General features: G+C 51.4%; 1 non-coding gene across 1 annotated transcript; it reads left to right on the top strand.

The window, feature by feature from the left end:
* The first annotated feature begins 9,113 nt into the window (after nt 1-9,113).
* On the top strand, nt 9,114-9,217 carry LOC112652074 (U6 spliceosomal RNA). The gene has a single exon (XR_003131226.1). It is a non-coding gene; the product is annotated as a U6 spliceosomal RNA (small nuclear RNA).
* Nucleotides 9,218-12,639: the final 3,422 nt, after the last annotated feature.

The following is a 12,639-nucleotide window of genomic DNA, read 5'->3' as shown; positions in this document are numbered from 1 at the left end:
TAATTTTTTTATTGTGTTAAAATATACATAGCATAAAATTTACTATTTTAACCATTTTCAAGTGTACAGTGAACTGATACTACCTATGCTCATATTTTGGTGCAAACCACCATCATATCCAGAACTTGTTCATCATCCCAACAGAAGCTCTGTACCCATTAAATGCTAACTCCCCATTCCTCTCTCCCCTCAGCCCATGGTAACCACTGTTTTGCTTTCAGTCTCTGCAAATTTAACTCTTCTAGGTCCCTCCTAGAAATGGAGCCATACAGATACTTGCCCTCTGTGGTGGATAATTTCATGCACCAAATTGATGCCCATTTGCTTGGTCAAACACCAGCCTAGATGTTGCTGTGAAAGTATTTTTTAGATGTAATTAACATTTGAGTCAGTAGACTTGAGTAAAGCAGATCACTCTCCATAATGTGGGTGGGCCTCGTCCATCATTTGAAGACCTTAGGAGGAAAGATTGAGTTTTCCCGGATAAAAAGGAATTCTGCTTCCAGACTGCAACAGAGAAATTCTGCTCACGTTTCTAGCTTTTGTGCTCAACACTACAACATCAACCCTTTCCTGAGTTTCCAGGCAGTTGGCCTCCCTTACAGATTTCAGGTTTGCCAGCCCCTACAATCATGTGAGCCAATTCCTTAAAATCTCAATTTCTGTCTCTCTCTCTCTCATTCTCATATATATGTATCATATATTTATATCAATGTGTGTATACGTCCTCTTGGTTCAGTTTCTCTGGAGAACGTTGGCTGATATATTAGCCTGTTGCCTCTACAGAAACCTTATTCCCATCTTCTCATCAGCCTAGATATCACCTCCTCTAGGAAGCCTTCTGGAGCATTCTCACATGGGACACTTGTATGGGGCCACTTGCATGAGAGAGTCCTGGTAGGCAGCTAGTTAGAAGCAAAGTTCTTGGCTTGGCCATTTCTCTACCTTGCCCCAAGAGGCCTTGAGTACCCCAGTTGGAAGCTTCCAAGGCATGTGAGGATTTCTGTCAGGCCTGGGATCTGACAGCAGAACAAACACCCAGGACTGCTCTCTGGCTTCCTGGTGCCCGTGGAGGCTGTGACAAGGAAGAGGAGGATGGGGCTGCTCCTCAGGACCCCAGGCTCCATACTACAAGGTGGTTGGGAACCTGGTTTGGAGCAGGTCTGCTTGCTTTTGAATCCCAGCTCTGCCACTTACAAATCATTGTCACCTTGGGAAAGCCACTAATATCTGTTGGGCTTTCTCTTCTTCAGGATGAGAATAATAATGCTTATCTCAGAGAGTATCTGGACCTTTAAATGAGGTAACACCAAGCACCTGCACAGAGTAATCACTCTATAAATGGCAGATACTATTATTGTTGTTGATGCTGTTTTTATTATTAACCAGGTAGCTTCAGCCAAGTGGCATAACATCTCTGTCCATTTCCCCATCTCTAAAATGAGGTCGGAAATAACAACAAATGCGTCACAGAGTGGCTCTGGGCATTAAACGAGATGAAACATGTAGACTGGGGGCACCTGGCTGGCTCAGTCTGGAGAACATGCGACTCTTGATCTCCCGGTAGGGAGTCCGAGCCCCCGCCCCACGTTGAATGTAGCCATCACTTAAATAAATAAATAATGTAAAATCAAAACAAAACACGCCGCTCTCCATACGCAAGAGCTGTTCCCGCAACAACATTTCTTATGATCACTCTCATCATTTGGGCCGGCCAACCAGAGGAGGCCCCTTGATCCCTCCAGCTCTGAGGGATCTGAGGATCTGGGTGGAGGAACAGCCGGGCGGCAGCCCCCTCCCCGCCCTCCCCCCACCCCTCAGGCCCCTTTGAAGTCCCCAGGGCCCCACCCCCCCACCCCGGGCCCGTGATAAATGTCCCAGCCCTATAGGTTATGACTTGCTGCCAGATTTGACGTTAACCATCATGCCCTGGCTGGGTGTTTGAAGAAAGTGGCTAAATGCTGCTGGGGCTGATGGGGGAGATAGCCGCCGAGGCCGCGCTTTGAAAGCCGGCCGCCCGGCGAGCGCGGGCGAGGAGGCCGGCTCCGCGCAGCTGTTTAGTCTACCAATCACCGTGGTGACAGCGAGTCTGTGCGCCCAGCGGCCGCCGCGCGGGGAGGGGCCTCCCCGGAGCTCGGGGCGTGCGCGCCCTTCGCACCTCCGCGGGAAGCCGCCGGCAGGGGGCTGCAGACAGACAGACAGACAGCCGGCCTGGAAGCGCAGGGAGCTGGGCTGGAGGGCGCCCCTTGGCCGCAAGGGGTGCGCCTTCCAGGAGAGGTTCGCGTCGCGGGCCGCGGGGGGCCGGGTCCCCCCATCACCACCACGCGGCGCCGCCTCCTCTTGCGGTGAGTCCTCGGGCAAGATCTCTGATGCCCCAGGCTCGGTCTCCTCATCCGTCAGATGGGGGGGCACAGAGCAGCACCGCTCTCAGCCCGGCATGTGATGCGTGTGAAGCATCCCGCGCACAGGCGGTGCGCACAGGCGCGCGCTCAGCAGGTGGAAGCGGCCTTCCAGGTTGGGGGGGGTCGGGGGGTTGGAGGCATTAAGAAAAAGTCACGCTTGCTTTTTGGCTCCCAGTGTGTCCCCAGACTCCTCATCCCAACTTCACCCTTCTCCATTCATTTGTTCTTTCAAACAACTTGTCTCCAAGGCAGAGAAGCATCATAATTAAAAATAATAGCTACCATTAGTGAGCACTTATGACCTGCCAGGGACTGTGCAGAGCACTTGACATGTCACAGCCGACCGGAGAGAAGAGCATTAGTATGAAACCACTTCACACTGTGGACACCGAGGCTCAATGAGAACCACTGGCTTAGTGAGCAGCAAGAAAAAGCACCAGCCCGTTTGTCTCTTGGGTTGTAAGTGGTGCCAGAGGATGGAGACGTGGGTTCCTAGGCCATTTGCTAGCCAGAAACGTCCCTCATCTGTAAATTGGGACACCTGACTTCTAGGGCTGGTGGGACTTTTAGGTGATGAAACAGTGAATAGTGCCTGGCACTTAGCAAGGTCTTAATAAATGGTAACTGGTGTGATTTTTGATTGCCTCCTCTGTTCTAGCCTGTGTAGGGAACGGGGACCCAAAGCTCATTGTTTCAAAGCACTGGATCCATAGGCCAAGTCAGGTTATGCTGCAGCGACAAATAACCCTGTACCTAGTGCAACAAAGGCTTGGTTCATGCTCAAGCTGTGTGTCTAACACAGGTGGGCAGGAGTTTCTGTTCACCCAGGATCTCCAGGACAGCCGCTGGTGGCTCCTCCCCCTAGATGCGCATTTCCAAGATCACTGGCAAGGTGAAGAGAATGTGGTGAATCACACAGGCTCGCCAAGTTTGTATCACCGACATTTTATTGGCTACTGTAAATCACATGGTTAGGCCTAACCTCAAAGGGAAGTATAATTTTATGGGTTAGGAAGGGGGAGTAACGACCACTTGCGAGTCCCCATAGTCCAGGAGGGGAGGCAGATCTGTAAACAGCTACCCTGATGGAGTATTATCCTCACTAAGCATCGTGTGAACACAGAGAAGCGATTTTGTCGGGAGGGCTGGGCAGCCTACATGTCAGAGGTGAGCTGAGGCCTGGTGTTTAGACCAGTGGATCATCCTGACGCTGGGAGCAGGGATCCATGGTTGGTTTTTAAGGATCCAGGAATTGCCTGAAACTATGCAAGATCTTGTAGATAGGTGGGTTTGTACATTTTTCAGGGAAGAACTTCTTAACTTTCATCATCGAGACTCAAGCTCACCGGATGACATCCATGCCTGTCTCCTGACATCAGTCCATCTATTACAATGAACCTTCAAGTGCCATGTTCAAAGTACTTGTGGCACACAGCCTGGGAAGTTGTAAAAACTGCAGAGTCCCAGGACCAGCCTTGACCCACTGAATCAGAACCTCTGGGGCCGGGGCTAGGCAATCTGCATTTTAACGAGTTCTCAGGTATCCCTGATGCACCCCCCACCACCACTAACTTGGCTAATGAAGCATGGGAAGGAAGCTGTGACTGAAGTGTGGTGAGGGCTGCCAAGTGAACGAGACCATCTGTGGCCTATGTGTCCAGGGTTCAGTCACACACTGTACCTCCTTCAATCTTCATAGCAGAAGGGCAGAGGAGAAGGCGCCAGCTCTCTGACCGGCCTGGAGGAGGTACTCAGTAGATGACACTGAGGGAGAAAGACAGGACATGAAAAGGGTATCGAAAAGGAAGGAACCAACTAAAAATATGCACTCTGGAACTAGTCAGCCCTGAGTTCAAATATCAGCCTGGCCAGGAGCAGCTGGGTGACCTCGGACAAGACCCCTCCCCTCTCTGGGACCATCTTCTCCATTGGCCCAGAGAATGATTGTCTTGGCTCCCTCCCGGGACTGTGCGCACAGCCCAGGCTCTCTGGGACCACCGGAGAATAATAATTGTTTTAATAATTCCTATGCTCTGTCTCTGTAACTCCCTTCAAGAGGTGGACAGAGAGAAAACCCGAGGTGGTTCCACTTTAGGTTCTAGAGGCAGGAATCAAGCCCAGGCACAGCCCTTAGGCCTCCTGCCCCAGGTGTGCGAGGGCACACTCTGTCCAGGATAACAGCTACTGAAGTAGGCGGAGCCCCAGGACGCAGGGCCGGTGGTCAGATCAGTGTTGCCCAGCCTCCTCTGTGCTGAAGGAGAACGTAGCAAGTGAGTTCAATATACAAATTCCTGGCCCCACCCCTGGCGGTTCTGATTCTGTGGTTCTGGATCAGGTCCCAGAAACTGCATTTTAACATGTTCCTCGGGATTCTGATCCTCAGCCAGGTCCTTGAGATCCTGCTCTGAACTCCAGTTGATTCAGAACATGCAAGTCTGGAACTTCTGATAAAAAGATGAAGGTCCCGGTTCACGGGACCCTATGCCCTGTGACCTTTGACCCCCATGAACCCTTTCCTCCCCAGGAGGCTACCTGCCCACCCATCTCCATGATGCCCTGTGCTACCCGTCTCCTCGTGGCTTGAGGCCAGGAGAAGGGGCAGCTGTATTATTAGGTGAGTTGGGTGAGGGAAGAGGACTGGACTGGGAGTCAGGAAACACAGCAGCACAGACCCCTCTGCTCGCCATCCCCTTCAGGCGTCAGAGCCTCCGCTGCTACCCGTGGATGAGGGGCTGACTCCCCTGACAGGAGGTCAGAGGTGGAGGCTCACCAGGGCCCACCCTGCACAGCGCCGCTTCTGAAGCCCTGCACCTAACTGTGTTTTGTGCTCTCTAAGGAGAGCCCCAGAAAATCCACCCTGGGCCCTGGCCGAGATAGTGGCTGTGCAAGTGCCAAATGAGGGACAGCCTGGGCGCGGCTCTCACCCGGGAAACTCGGCACCTTATGAAGGGGAGAGATAAGACCCCCTGGGTTGCCGCGGGAGCACCCCTCCTCCGCCTGCTTTGATTTCTCCACTCTCTCCCAGCGGAGCCAAGCCGGAAACCTGCCTGGGAGTTTATCAGGGGGGAGTGGCAGGGCAGGGGATGAACTCTGCAGACCCCAGTAGGCCGGGGCAGGGGCCCTGGCTACTGGCTGTGCCCCAAGGGATCTCCACTTCAGATTGCTGGTGGCGGGGAGGAGGGGGGCTATTGGACCCTCGGGGAGGAGCCCTCGGCACCAGAGAGGTTAAAGCTAAGTGGAGCCCTCACTCTCCTGCTTAGGACCCTCCAGGGGGCTTCCTCTCTGCTGGAATAAACCCCAAGCCCGTGCTCCGCCCACAAGCCGCCCCCACCCCAGCCTTTCTGAACTGAGCCCTCGCTCAAGGGTGCTCCAGCCATGTCTGCCTTTCTTCCCTCCTGGACTGCTCCCCGTCTCAGGCTGTTCTTGCTCTAGGACTCTGGAACTGGCTCGTCATATCTGGAACCCCTTCCTAGATCTTTTTTTTTTTAAGGATTTTTATTTTTTATTTATTCATGAGAGACACAGAGCGAGAGAGAGGGAGAATGAGAGGCAGAGACACAGGCAGAGGGAGAAGCAGGCTCCATGCAGGGAGCCCGATGTGGGACTCGATCCCGGGTCTCCAGGATCACACCTCGGGCTGCAGGCGGCACTAAACCGCTGCACCACCGGGGCTGCCCCCCTTCCTAAATCTTCAAAAGACTCCTCCTCTGGGTGTCTTCCCAAATGGCACATCCTGAAGAGGCCTCACCCAGCTGCCTTTCTGAGGGAGGCCCTCCCACCCCACTGTCACACTATCATCACTCTGGGTTTTATTCTTTCTTATTTTTTAAAGACTTTATTTATTTGAGAGACAGAGAGCATAAGCAGTGGGCCGGGGGGGGGGGGTGCAGTGGATTGTGGAGAGGTAGAGGGAGAGGGACAAGAAGACTCTTCACTGAGCATAGAGCCCTACTACGGGGCTCAGTCCCAGGACCCTGAAATCATGACCTGAGCCAAAGGCAGACACTGCTTAACCAACTGATCTGCCCAGGCATCTCTCTCTGTTTTATTTTTCAGAGACTAAAATTCATATTTGTTTTTTGCTTCTTGTCTGCCTCTGCCATAAGGAGGTGAGCTGAGAGTCTGTCCCCAGTGTTGAGGACAATACTGGCCACCCACTGGTGGCTCAGAGCAATTTGCAGGATGAGGGCTATAGACCTGTCAAGCCACCATCCTGGTCTCTGGGCAGGGACAGACATAGGGAGGTAGGGGGGCTGTGCCAAGAGCCCTGCTCTGGGGAGCCCGTGTGCTTCCCATTGTGGTAGAACAAAGGCACTGGGTGTATTTTAAAAGGCAAGCACCAACTACTGGTTTCCGGTGCAAGCCTGGGGGCTGGCTTGGAGGAGGTGGTTCCATACCTGGTCTCCAGGCCTGGGGAGCTTGTTACAAAGATGGCTACCTGAACTTCCCCTCCAGGAGCAGGTAGGAGGGGAGGGATCCTTGGGCCTCAGTGGTCAGAGGGGGGCTGCGCGGTAAACAAGGTGAGCAGGAACATCTCCCCAGCATCTCCCCAGCAGGGTGGGCAGGAGAGGGTCACAGGGAAGGCTGGACACCTCCGCTTGCCCCAGGTGCATGACTCCAAGGTGGAATATGGTAAGACTTGGGGAGGCCCTGGAGAAAGGAGGCTGGGCAGGGCTTCAGAACCCCTGGCCTCCTTCCAGCCACGCCGCCCCCTCCTCCCAGGACATCCACCACCTCCTGTCCCTCTGCGCGCACTCCGCTGCCATCAGAGACCAGCTCCCAGCCTGCCTCACACCCTCTCCCAGCAGGACCTGGGCCAACTCTCAACCCCTGCGTCCCCCACCTGGTAAAGTGAGGTGCTTCGGGTGAGAGCGCCGCTTGGCCCCTGAACTGGGCTGGGGCCATGGCCCAGCCACACACAAAGTGGGTGGCCATAGGAAAGTCACTTAAAAAGAATCTCTGAGCCTCAGTCTTCTTCTCTGTAAAGTGGGATAATAAACAAGATAGCGCGAGGGGTAAACGCGCTACTGCGTGCAGGGCCCCGACAGCGTCCGGCGCGCCCCAGCTCGGGTGAGCGCGGCTCAGGCTCTGCCCGCCGAGCCCGGGGCGCGCATCCGAAGCCTCCGGGCCTGCGGGCCGCCTGCCCGGCCCTGGCCTCTAGCGCCACCTGCTGGCCCCGCGAGCGCGGGTGTCGCAGCCGCGGGACCGGCCCCTGCCCCGCCTCCGCGCCCTCTCCCTCGTCATGTCAGCTTGGTTTGGGGGCTTTCAGAGCGTCGTCGGGGTCGAGGGGGCGGGAAGAAGGTTTCTCTGGAGGGTCTGGCTCAGCTTGAGTGCAGAAGACGGGTCCCCAAGGCGGACGCGGGGCTGCTGCTGGCCGGTATCGCTCCTTCCGCCGGGGACGAGCTGGGGCAGGCCGGACGGCCGCGGGGGTTCAGGACAGGTGCAGATCTCGCGCCCCCCGTGCCCCCCGGTGCCCCCACTCGGCGCGCAGGGCCACGCAGCCACCGCACGCGCACAGCAGGGGAGCAGGTGCACAGGCCAGCGGTTCACGCAGTCTCCCTCACCCAGAAACACGCACCCACGAGGTTAACTCCGTTTGGGCTTTTTCTGGCTTGATTTGCTTAAGGTTTGTCCCGCTCAACACTTCCCTTCCCTCCGTGCCGTGTCCCTTCCGTAGGGAGACGAGGTCTTCAGTCACTTCCCGCCCGTACGTATCCCCGGCACCCGGCAGGGGCGTGCGGCGGGCACACAGCTGGCTCCGCACCGCGGTTCTGTCCGTGAGCCGGTGAACAGGACTCCACTCACCGCACAGACAGGCAGCGCAATCCCAATCACGCTCTCCGCTAGCGACGATGCCTCCCCTCCACGCGCAATCTTGGACGTAGATGAGCCCACGAACACTCGAGTGCACACACACACACACATTCACACACGCTCCGGCGCACCCTGGGTGCCAGCGAGCCCATCTGACTTCCACTCCAGCCTCGCCTCCTCTGCTTTTGGTGCTAAGGGTTCCACCCCAGCCCTCTTGAGGCCGTGGGGGAGGGAGTCGGGAAGGGCTCCGGTGACCCTCAGGCAGGCACAAAGATTTTAGGAATTTGGTGGCTGTAAATTTTCCCTCAAGGAATCCCACCCCCTACACCCACCGCACCTGCCTTCTCACTTGAGGGGAAGTATTTCCCCACCCTCTGCTTGGCCCCAAGGCTCTCTCCTCCAACTAATCAGCACAATTCAAATGGAACCATTCACCCAGGGATCACACAAACCACACGACCACGGCCATTTAGACTGGTGGTGCTTGAGTCCCAACTCTGCTCTGACCAGGTGGCTGTCAAGTGGACCTGACCACTTGAACAAGTGACTTGACCTCTCTTGGGCTCAGGGACTTCCTCCTTGAAATGTGACTAATAACACCATTTACTTCCCATGGGAATAAGTGACAATGAAATAATGCATAGGCCCCTGCTTCTGTGCCTAGCCCTTGTGAAATGCTCAGAAAATGGAGTTATAGTTATTCTTATAAGATCCTCCATGTGATTAGTCTTAGGCTGCTATTTAGACTTAGAATAGCAGAACTGGACAGGCTCTTACAGAACCCTTACTGCAATCATTTCATTGTAAGCTGAAGATAAAGAAGCCCAGAGAGAAGTGGCTTGCTAAAAATCACACTGCCAGTCAGCAGCAGGACCATGTCAAAAATTCCTGTCTCTCGTGCTCGCTTCGGCAGCACATATACCAAAATTGGAACGATACAGAGATTAGCATGGCCCCTGCGCAAGTATGACACGCAAATTCATGAAGCATTCCATATTTTTTCAAAAAAAAAAAAATTCCTGTCTCTCAAAGAGTTCTTAGACATGACACCAAAAACACAATCTATACAAGAAAAAAAAATGGTTAAATTGGGCCTTATTGAAATTAAGAACTGCATTTCGAAAGACATTATTAAGAAAATGAAAAAACAAGCCACACAATGTAAGATACTATTTACATATCCTATATCTGATGTCACTAGTATCCAACATATATAAAATATTTGCAAAAAATAAAAGTAAAAATAAATATTTGCAAAATTCAATAGCAAGAAAACAACCCAATGTTAAAATGGACAAAAGACTGGAAGATGGGCAGCCCCGGTGGTGTGGTGGTTTAGCGCCACCTGCAGCCCAGGGTGTGATCCTGGAGACCCGGGATCGAGTCCTAGGTCAGGCTTCCTGCATGGAGCCTGCTTCTCCCTCTCCCTTTGCCTGTGTCTCTGTCTCTGTCTCTCTCTCTCTCTCTCGCTCTGAATAAATAAATAAATCTTAAAAAAAAAGACTGGAAGAGACACTTCACCAAATAAGATACATGAATGGCAAAGAAGCATGTGAAAAGATGTTCATCATTAGTCATTAGGGAAATGCAAATTAAAACTATAATGAATGATGCCTGGGTGGCTCGGTGGAAACATCTGCCTTTGGCTTAGGTCATGATCCTAAGGATCATGGGATCAAGTCCCACTTCGAGCTCCTTGTGGGGAGTCTGCTTCTCCCTCTGCTTATGTCTCTGCCTCTCTCTCTCTCTCTCTCTCTCTCATGAATAAATAAATAAAATCTTTAAAAAAACCATAATGAGATACTACTACACACTTATTAGAATGGCTAAAATTGAAAGATAAAGCAGTGCCTGGGTGGCTCAGTCTGTTAAGCGTCTCCCTTCAGCTCAGGTCACTATCCCGGGGTCCTGGGATTGAGCCCCACATCAGGCTCCCTGCTCAGAGGGGAGTCTGCTTCTCCCTCGCCCTCTGCCCCTCCCCCCCACTCTAGCTTGCTCTCTTTTTCTTTCTCCCTCTCTCTCTATCCCTCAAATAAATAAATAAATCTTTAAGAAACATAAAGCTGGCAATTCTTAGTACTGATGAGGATATGGAGCAACCAAATTCTCATATATCACTGGTGGAAGTGCAAAATATGCGGCCACTGCAGAATGTAGTTTCACAATTGCTTATAAAGTTAAACACATATTTACAATAAAACCCAGCAATTGGGCAGCCTGGGTGGCTCGGCGGTTTAGCGCCTGCCTTCGGCCCAGGGCGTGATCCTGGAGACCCGGGATTGAGTCCCACGTCGGACTCCCTGCATGGAGCCTGCTTCTCCCTCTGCCTGTGTCTCTGCCTCTCTCTCTCTCTCTCTCTGTGTTTCTCATGAATAAATAAATAAAATCTTTAAAAAATTTTTTTAAAAACCAGCAATCCCATTTCTAAGTATTTATTTACCAAGTGAGATGAAAATTCATGTGCACACAAAAATCTGTACATAACTGTTTGTAACAGCTTTATAATCACATAAACTGGAAACAATCCAAATGTCTTTCAGCTGGTGAAGAGATAAAACTATAATACAAAGTTACTCCTGGGAAATGCTGTTTCTAAGTATTAAATGCCATTTGATTGGACCAGGGTCCCCTGGTGGGACAAAAAAAAAAAAAAAAAGGTGTGCAGAACTTGAAAAATACTGTTTTAAATAAAATCACAGCGTAGGTCATAAAATTATATGTTTTATCTCCAAAACAATTCCTAGTGGTTCTATGGGAGTCACCTGCAGAATCTGAAAAAAAAAAAAAACAAACCACAAATTTTATTTTATTTTTTTTTAAAGACTTTATTTATGTATTCATAGAGACACACATAGATAGAGAGAGGGAGGCAGAGACACAGGCAGAGGGAGAAACAGGCACCATGCAGAGAGCCTGACGTGGGACTTGATCCAGGGTCTCCAGGATCACTCCCTGGGCTACAGGCGGCACTAAACCGCTGCGCCACCGGGGCTGCCCAAAACCCACAAATTTTAGAGTGATTTCTGGAATATTACTCAGGAAGTTTTGAGGGTTTTAACTTTTTTATTGTGATGTTTAACACATCCTGAAAATTGGACAAAAAGTAATTTATATAGCTCAAGTAGTTTTCATGAAGTGAATATACCCATGTGGCCAGCTCAAGTCAACAAATAGAACATTGCCCACCCCCCAAAATCTCCTTTACTCCCTTCCAGATCACACCACCCTCCCTCTTCCCCCAGAGGTTACACTCACCCCTCTGACTTCTAACACTAGTTTTTGCCTAGTTGGGGACTTGACTTGAATGAAATTATAGTGCATGAACTTATTTGTGTTTGCTTTTCTTGTTGAGCAACATGTTTTACAGATTTATCCTTGCCATCGTATAGAACATTTTAACTTTTTAAAAACTTTATTTATTTATTTGAGAGATAGAGTGAAAGAAAGCATGAGTGGGGTGAGGAGCAGAGGGAAAAGAAGCAGACACCCCTGCTGAGCAGGGAGCCTAATGGATCCAGGACCCCAGGATCACAATCTGAGCTGAAGGCTTATGCTCAACCCAGTGAACCACCCAGACACCCCTATTTTTATTTTTTTTAACTTTAATTTCTACATCCAACTTGGGACTCGAATTTACAACCCCCAGATCAAGAGTCACATGCTCTACCAACTGAGTCAGCCAGGAGTCCCAGTATGGAACATTTTAAAATTAGGTCTGAGGGCAGCCCGGGTGGCTCAGCAGTTTAGCACCTGCCTTCAGCCCAGGGTGTGATCCTGGAGACCTGGGATCCAGTTCCACACCGGGCTCCCTGCATGGAGCCTGCTTCTCCCTCTGCCTGTCTCTGCCTCTCTCTCTCTCTCTCTCTCTCTGCTTCTCTCTCTCTCTCTCTCTGTGTCTCTCATGAATAAATAAATAAAATCTTAAAAAAATAAAATAAAATTAGGTCTGCTGATTCTCAAGTTCATCTAGGTTTGAAAGTCTTCTCCAAGAAAGCTGAGACTCAGAGAGGGAGAGGAATTAACCCAAGGTCATACAGGCAGTCAATGGAAAAACTGGGATGAGCTCTTCTGACCCACATCCTGAGCTTTCTGCATGGCATCACGTTATCTGTTATTTATGGTTCTGGGGAAAGATTTTTGATTTATTAAACACATTTAGATGGCGAACAATGTAATGGAGTCTAACCATTCTTCCCAACCTGGGCCACCTTCATGGGAAACACCCAGCATGCTGAAGGAAAGCCTGGATGAAAAGCCCAGCTCCGCCACTTCCAGTTGTGTGAGCTTGAAAAACAGGCCTGACCGCTCTGAGCCTCAATTTCCCCAACTGTGACAGAGAGCTAGAAATACCAAAACCTACCTCACAAGATTGTGGAGAGAGCTGAGAAAAAGCATGGAAAGTGTCTCATCAAATGGCCTCCAT

Source organism: Canis lupus, chromosome 4, assembly GCF_003254725.2.
Source record: "Canis lupus dingo isolate Sandy chromosome 4, ASM325472v2, whole genome shotgun sequence".
Lineage (NCBI taxonomy): Eukaryota > Metazoa > Chordata > Mammalia > Carnivora > Canidae > Canis > Canis lupus.
This window is presented reverse-complemented; position numbering and strand designations above follow the sequence as displayed.